Source organism: Conger conger, chromosome 14 (assembly GCF_963514075.1).
Source record: "Conger conger chromosome 14, fConCon1.1, whole genome shotgun sequence".
NCBI classification, from domain to species: domain Eukaryota; kingdom Metazoa; phylum Chordata; class Actinopteri; order Anguilliformes; family Congridae; genus Conger; species Conger conger.
In genome coordinates this window covers 41,694,274-41,716,473 of record NC_083773.1, presented here as the reverse complement: position 1 = coordinate 41,716,473, position 22,200 = coordinate 41,694,274, and the positions used below count along the sequence as shown (strand labels likewise).

General features: G+C 45.7%; 1 protein-coding gene across 1 annotated transcript in view; it reads left to right on the top strand.

Moving 5' to 3' along the window:
* The window catches only part of LOC133109731 (dedicator of cytokinesis protein 3-like), a 319,579-nt gene that overhangs the window by 155,669 nt on the left and 141,710 nt on the right, over positions 1 to 22,200 (top strand). The gene's annotated exons all lie outside the window — the stretch shown is intronic.

Here is a 22,200-nt window from a genome sequence, read left to right as displayed (position 1 = left end):
AAGAAGGCTAGCTGAAACTATACATATTTGACAGCCATAGCGAGTAAGTAGTCTGTTTAGTCATCACTTTGCATCTGTTTGCGTAAAATTCTTGAATGTAAATGACTCCTTTGAACATGCAGTTCAAAACTCGGCCCGAGTGACCAACTCCTCAGGCTGTTTTTTGTCCCAGCCAATATCTTGAGCAGATATATTAAGGTTGTTGAAAAGAACCATATTTGGACAGTGACACCGTATAAAAAGGGCTGCCATTCTTACTTGGTTCGCAGACACCCACTAATTACAGTTGACCTTCTCAACTTTAGCCTCATATTCATTGTCTTCCAAATCCAATGTACTGGGGTCCAGAGCCAAAAAGTAAAATTTGTAGCGCTGTCCAAATACTTACGGGCTGAACATGTTGACTTTACTTTCTGTGTTCACTTCTCACGTAAGAAGCCCCGTAAGGATCCCATTTCACCTCTGTTCTTCAATCACCTAAGAAATGTAACTGCTTTCTCAAGGAATCATTTGTCGACTTATACATGACAGAAAGCCAAACCCTTAGAGGATCTGAAGAGTTCTGTGAATGCGGTATATTTATTCTTTGAGGCATTCATCGCTATTTCTGTCGTAATGTGACCATAAGAGGGTAAATCATCCTTCACCAAACATTAAGAGTCTAATTAAGAACAATTAACAGCTCATTGCTATTCAGAGGGTGTAATTATGGTAGGATTGAAAACCAGCAGGCGCACTGGGTCCCCAGGATCGAGTTTGAAAACCCCTGGTCTATTTCGGAGATTAAAAATTGTTTTCAAATATGCATGAAATTATGACACCTTCAATATGGATTTTCAATACAAATATTTAACAATATTTTTGGAAATGTTTTTACTGGCATGTATTTAGCTGGGACTTGCACATACAAGGCCCCATGAAGCTTGCACTGCGTTTTTATATAATTTGTGTATGACTGACAGACTAAATGAAATCGGCATTAAAAGACTACAATCATAAGTGGGGTAAGATTGTTTTGATTGAAACACTTAAGCCTGGGCCTCACAGTGAAAAGGTTATGGAGTTGGACAGCATGCTTTGTGTAGGCCTTTGTGGCAGCTTATTAAGCATTAGCTGTGGCAGCATCTCATGTTTAAAAAGGACAGGAAAGCCCCAGGCATGGTCAAAAAGATATAATAATTTCTCGAGTAACGGTAATTACATCTCTGATTTGTGCCTTTCTGTCCTTATCCCACTGATCTCTACAGCCCTTAGAATAATTATCCATGAAAACTGATGGGGCGTTCGTTAAAGGAACATGTCGACACACACACCGTAATGCCCTCCACGTTTAAGATGCATCGCCGCAAAGCAGGGGTGGGGGGCGGGGCATTCATCCATATCATGACATGTCATTACCTGTGATGTCATCCGTGTCATGACGTATAATTAGCCCTGGAATCCACTGCCGTCCCTTTTCCCTGTGAGTTTAATTTCATTATTCCGTCGTCGGGATGAACCCGATTTACGACGCTTCGGGAAAAGCGCTCAACCCCGGGCGTTGTCGGCTTGGTTTACCACCGTCAGACTTTATTATCTCCGAGAACGACGGACGCGGCGGGCGGATCATCGGTAGACCTGAACCGACTGGGCTGTGGGACAAACTGCCTGTGAGTTGTGTTTTGTTGTAAAATTAGCCCCTTCTGAGGTGGAGAACTGTTGGTTTTTGTTACTTACTTTCGATCAGCAGCCTGTGGAAAGCAGGTGTGTGGACTCTCCTGCTAATTAATGACTTAAATTGAGTGCTGAAACACACTGATCTGTGCTGGCACATACTCCGGCCCTCCCGGAATCGAGTCTGTGACCCTGCTGTTTAAACCAGTCTCCTTTAAATCATGAGTGTATAATTATGTGCTTCTAACTGTAAGGGTGCAGCTCTATCTGTATAATTATAGTTGCAGAGAGTTTCTGTGTTAAATGTGATTTTGAGGGGTATGTTTTATTGGGTAAATTGGGCTGACATTCAAGTTTAACGAAGTTGTATCTGCTAATCCGTAAACTGGCTCCGACTAGTTCAAGCATAATATATGCCCTAGTACAAACTACTACCATCGTTGGGAGACTAAATAATGCTAACACATGCTACTAGTAGCAAGATACACCCAGTGAGCCCTTTATTATGGATTTATTAGACTTATTAAGTCTTCTGCTGCCATAGCCTATCCACTTAGAGGTTTGATGCATTGTGGGTTCAGAGATGCTCTTCTGCATACTTGTAATGTGTGGTTATTTGCGTTACTGTCACCTTCCTGTCAGCTTCGACCAGTCTCGCCTTCCTCCTCTGACCTCTCTCATTAACAGCACATTTTTACCAGCAGACCTGCTGCTCACTGGATGTTTTCAGTTTTGCTCACCATTCTCTGCAACCTCTAGAGACTGTTTTGTGTGAAAATCCAGGGAGATCAGCAGTTTCTGAGATATTCAAACCACCCTGTCTGGCACCATCAATCATTCCATTCCACTGAGATCACATTTCTTCCCCATTCTGACATTTGGTCTGAAAGACAACTGAACCTCTTGACTACATCTCAATGCTTTCATGCCTTTAGTTGCTGCTACATGATTGGATTAAATATTAGCATTAACAAGCTGGTGTACAAGTCTACCTAATAAAGTGGTCACTGAGTGTATAGCGCTGTCTATATTATCTTTTACCTGTACAACATGCTAAAACAGCTGAAATGACCTTTTAAAACATCGAAAAGCAAGGCACAAATGTACAAAACAATCCTGCGACATAGGAAGTAGACGTATCTAAGAAGTATACTTTTGGCATATGAAGTGCTAAACTCTGCGGAAAGAAAACGTGGTATTTGAGATGATGCATTCTCTTAGTTCTATGTCTCTGTCCTTTATCCCCTGAGAGAGCAGAGCTGAGTGGAGCCTTGCCAGAACTGACCTGGGTAAAACTCCTCCTCAGTATTTTTTTTTGTTTGCCTGGATTTGCTAATTAGCACACTTATTCTACCAGGAGGTAGATCTAATGAGTGAAATCAGCTGGCTGAGTTCATGGGTGGTTGAACGACAAGGCGGGACTTTTACTTTCTGACCTCTGGACTCCTCTGAGCATAGTGCGTCTATCACAGTGAATGCAGCTATTACAAATATGAAGTATGAATTAATACTTAACACACATACTTATATTGCTAGAGAAGACAAATATTTAAAAAGAGCAAAACAGTGGTTTAGACACTGCATACAATTCCAGCAAATTATTGACAATTTTGAAGGAATATATATTTATGCCAGTATTAAGAACACTGTTATTTTTTGTGTTTGTATGTTTTATTTTGCAATGTGTTATCAGTTGTCTTCAAGAGTGTTTCAGACCATCCAAGAGTTCTAGTATATTTGTTTGAGTCAGCACTCATTTAATGCAGTCGTCAAAGTTAAGGAGAATTTATTTTTATTTTTTTGGAATTTGGCATCTGATGTTGGGTTAAGCATGTACAATTCCCACCCTCATTTGGAGTGGCCAGTTCTCTGCAAACTCAGCCAACCGCTGCTGATTAGGGAGAGTGTAGACATCTGAAGTTCCCCTCCAAAACAAATGGTGGCGCCAGCCTGCTTATTCTCACCTCGAAGGATGGAGGCGGAGGAAGACCTTTCGTGTGCTGCTCCTCGTGCGCCCGACTGATGAGTGGGAGTCACGAGATAGCAATGAAAACAGACGGCGCTTTAACCGAATGAGCCACCCAGCAGCTGTTATTGAGAACCTGTGACAGAATTGGAGCTGATGTTCACCAGCCAGCTCTCTCCCTGGGCGGGGAGATTCTCAGGCAGCAAAAGGGAACTGGTCTAATCCGACCACGGTTAAACAAGCGTGACTAATGCGAAACGATGTGTGACATTTACCAGAACAGCCGCGAAACACCGGAGGACTACCCCAGTCAGAGTGGGAGAAAGTGGCCAGGTGTGAACAGGACAATAACCAAGTAGAGTCGGTTAAAAATGTGTTTATTACAATGGACAGTAATTGTGCCTTTTACTCAAGGTTTTTTTTTCCTGCCTTTTCTGGAATTCATGTCCATGTGCTGCGCTGTAAATGGGTTTCATTATAAATGATAATCTGTAAGCTGTTCTTTTCCCCAAAAGATATTAGTTGGTAATAATGACAAAACAGGTTGGCAGTGTTTGTTGTTAATTGATTTTAAATTGTGAAAAGACAGAGGCAAGGTGTTACTCTGCTCTGGAGCTGTGCCTACAGTAAGTGTGTGTGTGTGTGTGTGTGTGTGTGTGTGTGTCGAAAGAGGAGTTTTGTGTCAAAATTCAAGTCCGGTTCAGTCTTGCGTGTCCTGTCAAGGGAATGGATTTTTGTTGTGATGCATAAAATGGAATCTGTGAGGTATTGACGTGAGCTTCTGAAACCTCTATTTTATAGAAGGCGGTTTCTAATTTCTGCACACCATGAGAGATGCAAAATACACAGGTTTTTCTCAAGGGTAGGGTAAAAGACGAAAGCAGCTGAAAGTCTGTCAGTGTCAGTATTGAGTCATGTCCAGCAGGCTGACCTTAGGGTAACCTTGCGCTGATTGGTCCAGAAGTATTGATTTGAAAGCCGTAGATGTTTATCATATCATATTGGTCGGGGATGCTGTTAGCTACGTGGCTCACAGTGTGGATATGCTGAAAAGAGAGTCACCATCTGGAGCCTTCCATTTTCTTGGCAAGTTGTTGATGAATGTCACTTTAATAGAAGGCTTTCGTGAAACCTGCAGTCAGTAGCTGACTGTATGGTCATTGTCATCTGAATCACAAGGGAGTTTTAGATAGATATGTTTTAGTTAAGGTGCTCAGGTCTACGGCAGCCAACGGCTAAGTTCTTTCACAGACCTGGGTCAAATATGTCATATGTCTGTCTGTTTTGGATCAGTTGCCAGGCAGAAATCCCTCTCTGATTGGTCAGGCTTTTCTCCGAATCCAACTGCGCTCCCCCCAGAGGCAGTCCTTTGTGGCGGTGTCCTTGGTGCCACTCTCCTTGGCAGCCGTGTCGCTTGGGAACAGTCGTTCTGTGATAATCCGTCCCTTTTGCTGAGCCAGGAGTGAATAAATGGCAGTATAATGCATGTATGAATGCTGCTTGGTTAGACAGACTCTGACGAGAGCTTTTCCAGAGCCCATACCATACCCTCATTCAAATTATTGAGTATAAATCTCAATAAGTTATACTCAATAAGTTATACTCACCTTATACAGTACCTTTGTCAGACCACATGTAGAGTGCTAGAAAAAGTTCAGAGAAGGGCAACCAAAATGATTCCTGGTATAAAAGTTACGAGGAAAGACTTGAGATACTTAATCTTTCCTGCTTCGTAAATGGAGATTTAGGCGTGATTTGCTTGAGGCTTTTAAATTCATGAAATTAACAAAGTGAACTACAGGCAATTCTTCAGATGGAGTTCTTTTAGCCAATATAATGGAAATGAGCAGAAGTTAAGTTCCGCATTGACATTGGGAACTATTTTTTCAAACAGAGATTGGTCTGTGTGGAAGAGCTTGCCATGTCATGTAGTGGAGGCATAAACTCTGAGGGTTTTCAAGACCAGGCTTGATACTGTGCTAGATATCATCTTTTAGGCAGACTAAGCAGTAGGTACGCTTTAGTGGTAGGAAGAGGTGAGCCTTGCTAGGCTGAATGGCCTGTTCGTCATTATGTTATGTGGCAGAACACAGCCACAGCACATGTCTAGCATTGCTGAATGGCCTGTTCTGGTCATTATGTTATGTTTCGTTATGTTTTACTGCACAGTTAGGCCGGCTGACCTCAGGGTACTGTTTATAGGGTGTGCTGGAATCTCTGCCCCTCTGGTCACTATGGAAACAGGTTTTCACAGAACTGTGCGGCTGCATTTAAATACGAACAACAACATCCGCAATCGCGAGCCACTCTTTCACAGCAGTTCATTGATGAGACAGTGCTGTTTTCTGTCCTTTCAATGCCTTCCTCTCTTGCTCTCTCACTCTCTTGGATTCTTTCTCTCTTGCTTTCTGTCTTTTCATTTACTTTCTTGCTTGGACTTTCAGAGTAATTATTTATTAAGAAAATAAGAGGAGGGGGTGGAGAAATGTTTTTGTTGTATTTCACTGACCATTGAGGTCATTTTGCAGCATTTCTTATATTTTTTAGTGTTTTATCCCCCATTCCTTCATTCTTTTGTTGTTGCTCCAGGCTTTGTACTTTTTGGTCAATAGACTCCATTTTTATGTTCAGTTCGTACGTCTATTGACATTTCTGTCCACTTATGTGTGAAACTCTAATGCTGAGATCTTTGTTGCTTATCGCCATGAGTACGTTCATTGAATAATCTTCATTTAAATTGCACAAAAACACGAAATAAAAGCTCACACATACCCTCACCTCAGGTACCACACAAGGGTGCCAGCAGTCAGGAGGTCAAACATGGGTTGAATATTTCATGAAATTGGTCCAGTGAGTTCCAACAATTCTGGCTTATATCTGCCTCTGTTACATTACTTTAAAAGCCCTAAATGGATCAAAATATATTTTTAAAATGTAGACTAATTAATCTTTGGCAACTTTTTGTAAATAAATTGGCTAACAAAAAGTTTTGACTTGTTTAATATCCAAAGTTTAAAAAAATGAAGATTATTTGACAGTTAAATCTGGTCTCTATTACTGCATCATTTCTCGTGTTCATGTTCAATGGCTGGAGGAATGCAGTTGCTGGGATTTCCCAGGATGCCGTGCTGGACTGGGCAGAAGGTATTGATGGGCATCCGCATCAGTGGACATACAAGCCAAATAACAACAAAGCGTTGTCCACAGGGAGAGGAGAGGCAAGGAGCTGCAACCACAGATATTTACTCCCCAGTATCTACTGATTCAGAAAGGACAGGAACTACAGACCTTTCACCGTTTCACCACGAGTCCAACCAGTCCACTCAGCCTCCCCCTAGGGAACAATGGTAGTGTAGTCTCATGAACGCCGATGGCATTGTAGGCAGAGCGTTAAGTGTGAGGTCCGCAGAAGCTTGTGTAGCAGCCCTCAGAGATGTGCGAATGCTAGTGTCTGCTACTGTATGTGACAGGGACAACTGTGACAAATCGTTAAAAATGCGATGTTTGAAGACAATTGGATTGATTGTGCGATGACCTTGGTTTTCAGTTCATCAGGTTAATCGTATCTCTTGTGTGAAGCATCTGACCTTGGTCTGAGCCTTGAAACATTCTGTTGGAGGGGGCCTGACCCATGTTACACCTGAACCTCAGACATGTTTAGTATTTTGTGTTTAATGTTTCCTAATTTACTAAGCTTCTTTCTGCCTCAGGTTTGTTAAAGTATTAGAAACACTCCATTTTGGCTCAAAGTGGGTAAAGTAATAGAAACAGATTCCATTCTGCCTCAGAGTGAGAAAAGTATTGGAAATAGACTCTATTCTGGCTCAGGGTGGCTAAAGAACAAGAAACAGACTCCATTCTGGCTCAGGGTGGGTAGCAAATTGGATTCAGACTCCATTCTGGCTCAAAGTGGGTAAAGTAATAGAAACAGATTCCATTCTGGCTCAAAGTGAGAAAAGTATTGGAAACAGACTCCATTCTGGCTCAGGGTGAGTAAAGAATTAGAAACAGACTCCATTCTGGCTCAGGGTGGGTGAAGAATTGGACACCGCCTTCTTTTTCCTTCAGAGTGAGTAAAATCCTGCTACCTGCTATCCAAACCTCAGTCGCAGGCCTCCGAACAGGAATGCAGGTGGGCTGGGCTGGGCTGGGTTGGGCTGGGAGGTATAAAGGACAGCAAAGGCTTGACAGAGAGCTCTCATCCCAGCAGGACTACAAAGGGAGAGTGGGGTCAAAGGGTCGAGGGAGAGCAGCTTGCCGCTTCACAGCCTTTGTAGCATAAAGCATAAAGCATAAAGCTTTGTAGCAAGCGCTTTTATATGCTAGGCTGTTACCCACAATCCTCGGGAAGTGACACCAAGGGAAGAGAACTAGGGCGGCGATATGTATTAATATTCCGTGTCATGAATAATTTATGACACAAATCCCTCGTAACACATGTTTTTGGGCTGGGAAATCTGCATTGTAAATGCTTACATTCTGTAATGATGCTCTTGGAGAAGCGAAGAGAGGTTTTTTGTGGCTTATTGGGTTAGCGGCGGTGCACTTCCTAACGTGCTGGGCTCAGCCCCTCCAACCTCACTCCTCCTCCCTGACCGTTGGCGTAGGAGTATATAAGCCTCTGCTTGTCCACCTGACTTGGAAAGACGTACGTGAGCCGACATGTCACATTATTTAAATTACATTACACTCAGTTATTTAGCTCTTAACATTCTTTGGCCAACAAAAACTTAAGGGTGTTCACCTGATTAATAGCAGACCTGGGTCACATACGTAATTGTTTTGGATTCAAATACTTCTTCTGCACTTTACTGTGCTTGTCTGGTGTATTTGAACCTATGAAATACTCTCAAAAAGGCCAAACCCCACCTTCTGGTCTGGTCCTCTTGGTTGGTTTGATTCTGGTTGTTGGATTCAAATACTCTTCTGTGCTCAATTGATCTTGCCTGAGCACTTTAAGCACTCTGAGATCTGCCAAAGCAAATGAGAAGTGCTATATACATTATTATTATTATTATTATTATTATTATTATTATTATTATTATTATTATTATTACTATTATTGGTGTAATTGAGCCAACCAAGAGGACCAGTTTGCACTTTTATGTCTGTGTGGAAAAATACTTCCTCCTGACTGTGTGGTGTGTATCCTTTGCCAATTTCCATTTGTGCACTGTTGTTCTGCTAACCAAGCTCACCCCAGAGAATCGTCTGCAGTTCACTTTCTCTCCTCATAACGTTTCTTTTATCTGTGTGATTGATCTATGTGGTTGCCTCAATAAGCCATCAAATATTAAAAAAAAAAAAGCCAAGTGGCACGATTTAGCATTTATGAATGACCATCACTTTTTTTAATGAGTAGTATTACTATAATTCGAGTTCATAATCTGAAACTACAATATACAGAAAATTGTTTTTTTCCCTGCTTGAAAGCCAAAGATATGATTCTCCAAAATCAACACAAACCACTCACGAGTGACTTTTCGGGTACCACCCCCCTTCTTTATCTCAATAAATATTTGTATAGTGCTTTTCACAAAGACCTTTTACCGAGTAACACAGAAGGGAATAAAACATATCAGCCCCGAGCCCCCAAATACTGTACCATATGAGGTAAACGACTCCCTCAAACAGTGCCGAGAAAAAACTCCCTGATGGGAAGGAATTTCGGGTGGAACCCGGCTATAGGGGAATGCCCATCCTCCGCTGGCCTATAGGCTTACTGTATGAAACTAGTAGCTAAACGAGGAAGTCCATATGGAGGGACATAGATTGTGGAGTTCAGAGGGCAGGGGGATGGATCTGCAGCTCCAGGCTGTAGAGTGTGGAGTTCAGAGGGTAGGGGGATGGATCTGCAGCTCCAGGATGTAGAGTGTGGAGTTCAGAGGGTAGGGGGATGGATCTGTAGCTCCAGGATGTAGAGTGTGGAGTTCAGAGGGTAGGGGGATGGATCTGCAGCTCCAGGATGTAGAGTGTGGAGTTCAGAGGGTAGGGGGATGGATCTGTAGCTCCAGGCTGTAGAGTGTGGAGTTCAGAGGGTAGGGGGATGGATCTGTAGCTCCAGGCTGTAGAGTGTGGAGTTCAGAGGGTAGGGGGATGGATCTGTAGCTCCAGGATGTAGAGTGTGGAGTTCAGAGGGTAGGGGGATGGATCTGCAGCTCCAGGATGTAGAGTGTGGAGTTCAGAGGGTAGGGGGATGGATCTGCAGCTCCAGGCTGTAGAGTGTGGAGTTCAGAGGGTAGGGGGATGGATCTGTAGCTCCAGGATGTAGAGTGTGGAGTTCAGAGGGTAGGGGGATGGATCTGCAGCTCCAGGATGTAGAGTGTGGAGTTCAGAGGGCAGGGGGATGGATCTGCAGCTCCAGGCTGTAGAGTGTGGAGTTCAGAGGGCAGGGGGATGTCCCACTCCTCTGGTTTTTCAAGGAATGACCCTGGTGTTTGTTCCAACTATAGTAACAAGCTCTGTATTGCAATGAGCCACTAATCAGACCTGTGCCAAATATGTGATTGTTTTCGATTCAAATACTTTTCTGCACTTGACTTGTCTGGTGCATTGGAGCCAATGAAATACTCTCAAAAAGTGCGCAGAAAAGTATTTGAATCCAAAACAATGACGTATTTGACCCAGGTCTGCCAAGTTCTTAATTCAACTTTTTACATCTATTGAAGGACAGTTTACCCTCGTAAAGCCACATTATGCCAGAAATAGCAATGTTTGCCCTAAAAAAGTAAATGCTCCATACTCGCATCCTAGGAATTTTAGTCGGTCTTACAGTGCAGTATATACAGTATGTTGAATTATTTCAACTGAAAGTGGTTTCTTTTTAATGTATTCAATTTCAAACTGACTGGTGAATTGTGTTGGGGCCCATTTCCTGAAATGGAAACCTGAAAACATCTGTGCTGTTTATTGACAGTCAGACCAGCTCTGTGTTAAAGTAAGTTTACTGTACAATTGTGGTAGAACTTTTGTGTAGAAACACATTTTCATCAACCTTAATTGATCAGGAGATTGGCTTTGACAAAAAACATAGTGGGTCCCCACGACTAAAACAGATTTGTGCAGATTTGCTCACCCTATGATGAAAATGATGCATCACTTCCTGTCTGTATGCAGGATTACCCCTGGGCTTCTAATTGAGCTGAGTGCAGTGTGGGGGCTGAGACAGGACTCTGACAGTACTGAGGAGATGCAGGGAATGATTTCATACTGCATGATCTGTACATAGAGCAGTGTGTGAGTGTGTGTGTGTGTGAGTGTGTGTGAGTGAGTGTACGAGTGTGTGAGAGTGTGTGAGTGTCTGAGAGTGTGTGAGAGTGTGAGAGTGTGTGTGAATGTGAGTGTGTGTGAGTGTGTGTGTGTGAGAGTGTGCGAGAGTGTGTGTTTGTGTGAGAGTGTGAGAGTGTGTGTGTGTGAGAGTGTGAGAGTGTGTGTGAGTGTGTGAGTGTGTGAGTGTGTGAGAGAGTGTGAGAGTGTGTGAGAGTGTGTGCACCTCACATACAGGTATGAACCTCACACTGCTGTACGCAGAGAGAGTTTAAAAACTGAACCACACACACACAGTGAGAGTCCTGCTTTTGGAGGTGCGTGGAGTTACAGAGGGAGATCGGTGTTCCTTGCGGTACGAGGCGGAGGCTTTTATTTTTGCCTGTCCTGCTTTGTTAGCAGCTGACACGAGGCTCGGTGGAAGAGATGATAATTGGCATCAGAATGAGATTTGTTTGACCGTTAATGGCGCGGGCGGTTGCCTAACCGGCCATGTCTGGTCCGTCCTAATTAGAGACGGAGCCAGCATTCCGCCCGGCTCGCAATCTGTCGCCGTTGCCACGGCAACCCCCGCGACAGCCCGCGGCCCTCGGGACAGACTGGAGGAGCGGGCTCGGCCTCCGCACCTCTGGCGCCTGGGACGGAGGTGTAGCACGCCCTGAGTGGCATGTAACACCTCCACCTCTGCCTCTACCAGACACCCGGCCCACACACACGCATCTCCACTTCATGTGAGTGCGGCCACTTAGCACGGCTAGCTTCATTTAGCGCCCTATGTATTGGTTTCATATGAGCACCTTTATTTAGCGTCCTTGGCATCCGTTTCATATGTTCAGAAGTGAGCATTTCTGCTTTGCACAGCTAGCTTCATCTCATGTGTCCTGAAGTGAGTGTGGCCACTTAGCACAGCTAGCTTTTATCAGCGCATTGCAGTATCGCGGTACACTCAGACCAGCTTCCTCCTCCTTTGACTGTTTTAGGTTTTTATCGTCCCCCTGATGATTGGCAAAGTTAAATTAAGATGTGTCATTTCCCAGTCGCGTGGCCCTCCTGTATTTAACGGCCCACTTTTATACTGTGAAAGAGTCCTCCCCTCTGCAGAGTTCCAAAATGAAATCCCCTCTGCGTTCTCTTTTTAGAACTGCTTTTTCTGTCTCCACCCAGCCTGTGTACGCAACTTTCTGTTCTAGAGCGCAGAAATACACCCACGGGTACACTCTACAACACACACACACACACAGAAACATGCATGTGCACGCACATACACACATGCACTTGGACAGTCACGCACACACGCACATGCACTCACGCACACACACACACCAATACACACACACGCAGAAACATGCATCTGCACACACATACACACGCACGCTCGCATGCACACATACAGTACTGTGCAAAAGTCTTACCTTATTCTGTACAGATAAGATTCTTTTAAATTATTCAATGAAAGTTCCTAAATAAACGTACTATACATTTTACATTACATTTGAGTAATTTGGCAGAATAGTTAAAAACTGAATCAAATCAAAAAAAAATTGTGACCTCCCTTCGGCATTAATACTGCATCACTTCTCTGAGAGCGCCAACGCTGTCCTGCAGTTCTATAAGACAATCAGCAGGGAGGTTGTTCCAAGCATGTTGGAGAACTTGCCACAGTTCATCTGCAGACTTTTGTTGAATTCACATTCACACACACACACACTCTCACAGTTTGGAGTGTATGTGGTTGACTCCTCTGTTAGAAGATTCTCTATTGAACAGTCCGTTCGGGCCTTGTGCCCCACAGACAAACACCTAAATAAAACGCTCTGCTTTTCAGTGACTATCATGTCGTGGGCATTTTGAGGTAAAATAACATGATGGCTGCACTTTGCACCAGATATGGGGCTGCCCATTGTGGTTATCCTTTCCTTTCCACAGGTCTGTCCTTGATTTGTATGTACTTTCACTTTTCGAACACAATGGCCATGTTCATATTCCATCACCGAGTGTGGGCTCCACAAGAGGATTGCAGTGCTTTTCAGTCCGTTAATCTGTCACCATTACCAGAAAGAAATGTGCAATTCACAAAATGGTGGAAAGTGCACACAACTGGACTAATAGGGTAGTAGCAGCACAGTGGCAATGTTAATGTTTAAATTGCGCTAGCTCCATAAACTGAATTGCAAAAACTACAAAGATTTTGTGAATGGATTTATTTCAAGTCTGCTACTAATTCCTGTGTGCAGTCGGCATGGTTTTTTCACCACCACAGCACCACTAACACAATAGGCATGAATACAATATTTGCTTGTAAAGATGACATTGAAGGTGACCATTTAACAGTGAACAGTGTGATTTGTTTTCTGTTATAATTTAATTGGCAACTTCATTGTATAGAGGCAAATATTTAGGCATGTCCAATAACTGTTACTTTAATAAGATGGAGAGTTTTTCTTTGCCACTGTCACCCTAGACATCCTCTTGACTGGTTCGGGCCCAGATCTCTGTAAAGCTGCTTTGTGCCGTTTGTAAAAAAAAAAAAAAGGGCTATACAAACACAATTTCACTGAAAAATGTAATAAAAAAATTATTCATTCGTTATGGTTATGACCTAATTCTACGACCTGAGATTCGAAATTGTGGGCTTTTTTCTGGTCATTCCGTAATCTTGTCTGAAGTTCAAAGGTTTAGTTTTTTATCAATACCAGTCCTACACCATTGTGTGTGAGTCAAATTAAAATGAATCCTTTGCAAATTCCATTTTTTGTTGTTGAATGTAAGCTTGGTTAAACCGGCTGCCTTTTTATTTAATTTGTGCAATTGCAATTTGAACTTGACACCAAGACCCATTTTTTCAGTTTAAAGATAATTGTGCACGGACAACTTGAGACAAGACACAGCATCAAGATCTGATCCACATAAAAAACATAAACTAAAAAACACATATTTTATATGAACTGTGTGTGCTAACCACTTGGGTGGGCAGTTATGTGGTTTGCTTCAATTTGTGACTGAACAAGTGGACTCGTGGGTGGCTCACTCTGCTAAGGAACCATGATTTTGTGTGAGGATCGGATGGAAGCCCAGACTGGGCCAGGAGCCCCCATAGGGCGATGCCTGATTTGGGGTCTGTGGTTCATCACTCTCTAGTGAGGCCTGCAGGTTGAACGGGTGCCCTAGACTGCATGGTGAAACTGAGTGGTCCTCCTCCGACTCAGCTCTATACAAGCTGTGGGCTGCAGAGTGAAAATAAGCAGCTAGCCCCACCGTGTGTTCCCCAGGAGAACCACGCATGTCTGCTCTCTGAATTCGTCGGTGGGGAGAATTTGTTGTTAATATGAGGCGGATAGTGTTCGCTGCTGCACCAACTGTGCTCGCTGTTTGAGTGCGGTATGAGCTAGGAATCGATGTGTGCGTGTGTGTGTGTGTGCGTATGTGTGTGTGTGTGTGTGTGTGTGTGTGCCCCAGGTGTCATGTTCTTTGGGGCTGGTCTGTCTAAATTGAGTCTTTCGAGGGAAATGGTGCGGAAAACACCAAATCAGGCAAGCAGTGGAGGAGCAGAAACCGAATGAAATGAAAGAAAGAGGGGGAGAAAAGGGATATTTCTTGCTGTTTTTCCTTTGCCGGGGGTTGAGTGTCTCTCTTGCAGTTCTCTGCACTGATATTTTAAGGTTGCTAAGCAACTGGTGTTGCTTTAACAAGCGGCAACAATACAACGCTGGCTGGAGCTCCCCCGAGCGGTGCCATATCTCTGGCACGCCGATGTCACTTCCTGTGCCCCGTCTCCTTGGGCTGCCTTTTTTGACATCACTTCCTCCAGCTGCACTTTTGACGTCACTTTCTCTGCCCCATCTCCTTGGGCTGCTCGTTTGTGTCACTTCCTGTGCCGTGTCTCCTTGGGCTGCCCTTTCGATGTCACTTCCTGTGCCCTATCTCCTTGGCAGTTGCAACTTCTTCGTAAACAAGCCTGCTAGTCTCAACACCTAAAGTGAATTATTAATGTTGGTCACACTGCTGGTCCTGTAATTAAAACACATTTTCCTTTTTTCATACCATACTTCCTGTGACATTCAGTCAGCCAGTGTTTAAAGTGGTGAAAGTATTCAGTAGGTGTGATGAGGCACAAGTTTGCCCCTCATGAGTTGCGTTAACTCATTACTGTTCTTCTGCTGGGAACATTTACCGGTGATTAATTTCAGCGGCTGATAACCGGATGACGCAAGCTCATTGGGCAGGAAGTGGGATTTACCCAAAAATGGGCTCTCACTGTGATCAACTGAGGGTGTGGACACTAGGGTGGCCTGCTGTTAGGTGAAGTCATTTCATTTTAATAACGTTCATGACCTTTCACTTCTAATATTGTCTAAGCTCATAATATCCCTTACCCCAGACATCCGGGTTGCTGTTTATCAGGCCCTGGTTGCTTATTATTTTGGATAATATGTGTCCTGTGGGGGTTAGTCCTTGAGCAAGGCCCTTAACCCTGCATTGCTCCAGGGGGGGATTGTCTCCTGCTTAGTCTAATCAACTGTACGTTGCTCTGGATAAGAGCGTCTGCCAAATGCAATGTAATGTAATAGCCTTGTATGGTGATGTTGCCCCCTGGAGTGCATTTGTGTAACTGCAGTCTTGCATGTGGGTTTACTTTACTTTACGGCTGCTCACTAGTGACTCCTGTTGATCAGTAGACCTTGCGCAGTCTCTGTGAAGTAAAATCAGCAAATAGACAAATGTTTGTGAAGAGAAAACAGCAGTGGGAAAAGCAGGAAGTGCAAAATACTTTTTTTTTTAATGTGATTTTATTATCTGGATAATAATGCCCGCCATGTGAAAGAGAGTTATTTTGTGAGATAATTTTGAAAGAGAGAGCTTTATTTGTTCGCTTCCCACCAAATGATTTCATTAAAAAACTACAATTCATTTCTCGTTCAAAATGACCTCAGATCTCTTCGGTATTATCAAAGCCTCTTAATGTGACTCAACATCCTCGTTTTAATTAAAACGGCTTAATGAGAAACGTGTGACGAACTGCTATTGCATTACAAACAATTAAGCAGAAAAGGGATTGGCAGCTGACGGACGAACCTTGCTAAAATCGGCGAGAACGTTAGTCACTCACGCAAAATAAAACCCTTAAATGATTACCAGTGGGTTCAGAGCGATTAACGTTTCGGGGCTTTCCTCGTTCACATAGATTTTGTCTGCAGACTGTCCTGCTCAGTTTCACTTCCTGGTCGGTGCCAATGGGTGTTGTGTGTGTCTCGTGCACAAGTATTTAGTGTGGGTGTTGTTCCAGAGTGTGTTGAGTGTGTGTCTTGTACCAGAGTGTGCTGTGTGTGTCTCTCGTATCAGAGTGTGTTGGGGGGGTGTCTTGTACCAGAGTGTGTTGGGGGGGGGGTGTCTTGTACCAGAGAGGTGTTGTGTGTGTGTCTCGTACCTGAGTTGTAGTGTGTGTGTGTCTCATACCAGAGTGTGTGGTGTGTGTGTGTCTCGTACCAGAGTGTGTGGTGTGTGTGTGTCTCATACCTGAGTGTGTGGTGTGTGTGTGTCTCATACCAGAGTGTGTTGGGGGGGGGTGTCTTGTACCAGAGAGGTGTTGTGTGTGTGTCTCGTACCTGAGTTGTAGTGTGTGTGTGTCTCGTACCAGAGTGTGTGGTGTGTGTGTGTCTCGTACCAGAGTGTGTGGTGTGTGTGTGTCTCGTACCAGAGTGTGTGGTGTGTGTGTGTCTCGTACCAGAGTGTGTGGTGTGTGTGTGTCTCGTACCAGAGTGTGTGGTGTGTGTGTGTCTCGTACCAGAGTGTGTGGTGTGTGTGTGTCTCGTACCAGAGTGTGTGGTGTGTGTGTGTCTCGTACCAGAGTGTGTGGTGTGTGTGTCTCGTACCAGAGTGTGTGGTGTGTGCAGTTGCTCGTACCAGAGTGTGTGGTGTGTGCAGTTGCTCGTACCAGAGTGTGTGGTGTGTGTGTGTCTCGTACCAGAGTGTGTGGTGTGTGTGTGTCTCGTACCAGAGTGTGTGGTGTGTGTGTGTCTCGTACCAGAGTGTGTGGTGTGTGTGTGTCTCGTACCAGAGTGTGTGGTGTGTGTGTGTCTCGTACCAGAGTGTGTGGTGTGTGTGTCTCCTACCAGAGTGTGTGGTGTGTGTGTGTCTCGTACCAGAGTGTGTGGTGTGTGCAGTTGCTCGTACCAGAGTGTGTGGTGTGTGCAGTTGCTCGTCGAGGGTGAGTCTGGCGGTGACTCATGGACTGCAGGTACTTCTCCATTGCATCTTTTTGTGCAGGCACTGACGTGGTCACCCTCCTCACTAGGACCCCAAGACCGAGCAACAGACATTTGGTCGGCTTACTACATTTAAAATGCTTTAGAATCCTGTAAAATCCCTGCAGATTGCTGACCATTTTTAAATTATCCCTATTGCATGTCTCTGTAACAAGCCGCACTAAGACTCAAAAAAAGATTGAAGATATTTTGGTGGAAATGCAGCCATCTGGTCTGAAAGTAAAGAGCTCTGTATCTTCTGACTGCAGTCTTTTCTGTCTGTGGATCCACACTCTTCTCATGAAATATTTCATGTCCAGTTCAGTAGCTTATGTAACAGACCTGAGTCAGTTTCTTTATTTGAAATCCTTTAGAATGTTTCATGTCACTGCTATTCAGAAATTCTAATTCTTCTTTCATGACGGTCTGCATGTTGGTTATTAATGTGTTTTAAAGGATATTCTCAGGTACATTGCAAAGGTCCGCAGGGACGTTTTGAAATGGCTTTAATGGTACTAGGATTGAAAGCATAAAACCATTTATGGTGTTTAAAATGTGTGTTTGACCCAGCGGTGCCTCCACTGTGACCTGAAAAGTGACCCTGGAAGTGCATAGGGCTCTAATTCACTCACTTCCTCCTGGCCAGTTTGTCTCTTCCTTTGCATTCCAGGTAGGCCGATCACATTGATCGGGGCAGGGCTGGCGTGCTGATGGGAAAAGGGTCAGCGTAACCGAGCTTAAGTGCGGAAAATAGACTTGCCCACTGTATCCAATGCAGGAATACGATCTTATTTCTGCTCTTAATCAGATTTCCAGCCCATTAGTGCTGCCTTGAGACCAGCTGTAGCGCATCAATATTTAACCCCCTGTCCATCGTCATTAACATCAAAGCCACGGGCCGTGTTTCTTTGACATTAATTTTTCTCCCCCAGAGCTTGGAGTAAAGTGCTTCTCTTCGCTGTCGTTCTCACAATCTCCTCTCAGTCAGGACGTTCTCTCATCGCCCAAACCCCTAAACTTTGATCGCACTGCCAGTTTGGAAGCTGGTCACCGTAAGGCTAGCACCGTTTGTTTGGAAGAATTTGATAATGTGATTTACCCAAGTAGGACGTTCCTGGATCAACATCCCGGAACAGCACTCTATTCAACGATCATTTCCCTAGTACTAGTTGGTTAAGCACAATTTTGTCAAACAGTAAAGTTTAAGTAGCAACTAGCTAGCTTTATTTGCTCAGTTAAACACTCCACTACCTCAGCTATGACACCATTGAAATGGCTCTGGAGTGGGACGATATTGGGCGCACACTGATGACATCAGAGGACAGTGACTGATTAGGAATGTTGTTCCAGGGACAACAATAGTAACGTTCCAGTAATGCCCCACTGACTAAATCTCATTGTGTGGTAGAATTATCCCATGGCCTTCAGTTTTCTGGTTAGAGAATCATAGTGGTGGCGAATTATTAGTCAGCGATGTTTAGGAACATTTTGGCTTATGAGGAACAACGCTCCCTCTCCGGTCAAGCTGCTGGGAACATTTCAATTTCGGTTTGTCACGAAGGAGGGATTTCTGTGCAACAGCTCAATGGCTGCTTCTTCAACATCTCCATTTGTTCTGGCGGGAAGAAAACAACCTTGAGGAAAGGAGTGAGAGTCTGCGGTAGAGGAGGAAAACGGCGGGAACGTGGGCGTGATCGGCTGCCGCCCTCGGCCTTATCTGATCGTCCGCCATCGCTCTGAGGTGAGAACCCGACCCCAGAGACGCGCGTGAGATCCGTCTCCCGTTCGCTGACAGCGGGCCCACACCTCGTCCACAGGAGACTCGCCTCGGCGTTCATCCTCTTAGTGTTTATCTGAGCTGGCCGGCTGCCAAGCAGCCTGACTCCGAGTCTACGCTCGGCGGTGAAGAGAGGGAGAGCTTCTCAAAGCCGCTGGAGGAGCTATCTCTCCGTGCTTCTGCGGCCTGTGACCGAGAGTTAGCCTGCGCCGCGGGCGCTATCGGCCGGCTCGCCTTCGACCGTGACTCCACCGCGCCGAGACTGCGACCGTACTGACTGGACGGCGGATGGCTGCTGAGGTTTTAGAGGTGCTGGGGGCGGGGGCGGGGGCGGGGGTGCGGGTGGGGGGACGGAGGATTCGGTGCGTTGTCCCGGTTCCCATCCGTGCCGGCGAAGAACGCGGCGGCAGGAGGAGGGGGCGTGGCTCAGCCGCTAACGGGGGTGGCTACTGGCACCGCATCAGACCAATGGCGTCTTCTCCCTGGCTGTCTGTAGCCGTGATGCTGTCACAGCGAGGGAGGGAGGGAGGGTGCGAGCGAGCGAGAGAGCAAGTGTGTGGGCTGCTGAACGTTCCATGCAATGGCAGTTAGGTAACTACAGCACATAGTCTCACAGAAAAAATGAAAAGGGAGTTTAAGAGAGGAGAGAGAGAGAGAGTCTGAGAGAGTGGGAGAGAGGAACACACGGCGATGCAGCATGTAATTTGTGTTGTTTAAAACTGAAAGCGAAGAGACTGTTGAAGAAGAGAGAGGTTGCGATAATGCACGCTGAATATCGCGCTGGTTCTTGAAACCAGTAAATTCCTGGAAGAATTCATAACTGGGGAAAGTGGTCGGGGGCAGAAAGAGAGAGAGAGGGAGAGAGAGAGAGCCAGAGAGAGAGAGAGAGAGAGAGCCAGAGAGAAGGAGCGGAACCCGTGGATTTGGAAAAGGACTGGAGAGCCGTTTGACGAGCTGTTCTTTCCTCCGGCGTCGGGGTGCGAGCTCATGATTGCGGGAGATCAGCTGGAGCGTTCAGACGGAGGGAGAGGAACTCTGGGTCTCTGAGGCTGTAAGTACCTGGAAGGGGGGGGGGGCAGTTTTTGGGGAGGAGGGGCTGAAATGCAGCAGGTCCTCTTCCTCCACAGGGCCCTGTCCAGAGGTCAGCTGGAGAGGAGCCGCTTTCGACCGCCTGTCAACTGCCGCCCCCAACACCATCACCACGCTGCCAGGGTCGCGGCAGTGAGTGTGGAGGTCCTGTTCCTCCCCTCGCGTTGTCTCTTTCGGCCGCTGCGAGATGTGCTTCCTGCTGTTTGGTGTCTCTTTCTACTCGTTACCGCTGTCGTTTGGTCCCGCCGGTTGGGTGACGTTTTCTGCTCTGTCGAACGGCGAGGAGCCTTCTCAGAGACATGCCGTGACGCCGGGCGGAAAAAGTATGGTTTGGAGCATGCTTTTTTCCCCCCAATGAGACATTCGAAGTGACAGATTGTGGTGGAATCAGTGTGAGGTCTAGCCCAGGTCTGCTCCACTGTACCACAATATGTCACTTTGGCTACCTCCGACCGGAGAGCGGAGACCGAGCACAGCGATTTGGGCTGAAGTGGGTTTTGGTTGGACTGGCCACCGCGATGCATTCAGCACCTCCTGTAGCGGTCGCGGCGGCAGTGATATATGAGTCGTTTTGCCAGGTTATGAAGACTCTCGTTTTTATGGGTTTTATTTCACCTTCCGTTACGTGGCAGCCGGGCGCACTGGACAGCTTGACGGAGGGTCGGGCCGGGGCGTGTGGAGCTGGCGCCGTGCTTCTGCCACTGGGGCAGGTTTTTGGGGAAGGCTTCTCTCCAAGGCTCAGCGGTGGAAAATGGCGGAAGGGCTGGATGAATATGGAGAGCAGAATAACAGTGAGACTGCTGGAATAGTGAGACGGTTGATGTGGAATGGATTTACCCCGGTTCCATAGGTTCAGTGACCGATGAGTGGTCATCTGTGGTGCACATTGCATTCAGCCTGCTCTGGCTACTGCTAATAGAAGTGTACCTAGCATTCAACCTGCTCTGGCTACCGCTAATAGAAGTGTACCTAGCATTTAACCTACTATGGCTGCTGCTTCTAGAACCACACCCAGCAGGCAGCCTGCTATGGCTACCACTAATAGAAGTGTACCTAGCGTTCAGACTGCTCTGGCTAAAGCTAATAGAAGTTTACCTAGCATTCAGCCTGCTATGGCTACTGCTCTTAGAAGTTTACCTAGCATTCAGCCTGCTCTGGCTACCACTAATAGAAGTGTAATTAGCACTCAGCTTTCTATGGCTACCGTTGATGGAACCACACCTAGCATTCAGCCTGCAATGGCTACCGCTAGTAGCGCTGCACCGAGCATTCAGCCTTCTATGGCTATTGCTAATGGAACAAAACCTAGCATGCAGCCTGGTATATCTGTCGCTAATGGAACTAAACCTAGCATGCAGCCTGGTATATCTGTCGCTAATGGAACTAAACCTAGCATGCAGCCTGGTATATCTGTCACTAATGGAACTAAACCTAGCATGCAGCCTGGTATATCTGTCGCTAATGGAACTAAATCTAGCATGCAGTCTGGTATATCTGTCGCTAATGGAACTAAACCTAGCATGCAGCCTGGTATATCTATTGCTAATGGAATTATACCTAGCATTACCTATACCTGTTGCTAATAGAATTACGCCTAGCATGCGGCCTGCTCTGGCAGTCATTAGTCAAACTGCACCTTAGCATTTAGCCAGCTAGGGCTATCAGTGGTAGTACCACCATTTCACAAGTTGTAGCCCCTTAGCCTTCGAGTAGCATCTTCTGTAGTGCTAGCATTATGTAGAATCACCCTGGAACTGTTCTTCCACTTTGTCAGGCAGGGAAGATTAAGCCATCAGGAACTTAAGTCAATTGGCGGTTCAGGATTAGGCTAATGGCGTAAATTAGCCGCTAAGCGGCTCCCAGCCGTGACTCCTGGATGCGATGCGGCGCTCCAGCAGCCCCCTGGCACAACTACAGCGGAGGGGGCCGAGCGCGCCCAAAACCCAGACGAAATCGAGCTCTTTCACCCGATGGACAGGTCTTACAGCCGGGGGACAGGGGCCTCCCTGCCGGGCGGAGCTGGGAGGGAGAGGCTGAGCGAAACATTTGGGCGGCCTGCTGCTAACTCTGCCCTCTGTCATATCTGGGTAGAGGTACCCGGGTGTGTATCCACGTGTGCCTGTTTAGGTTGTTAGTAAAACAAAGTTTTATCAGGAACCAGTAAGATGACCGTTGTCACAGGAAGAGGCAGATCCGATGTTCGTCGT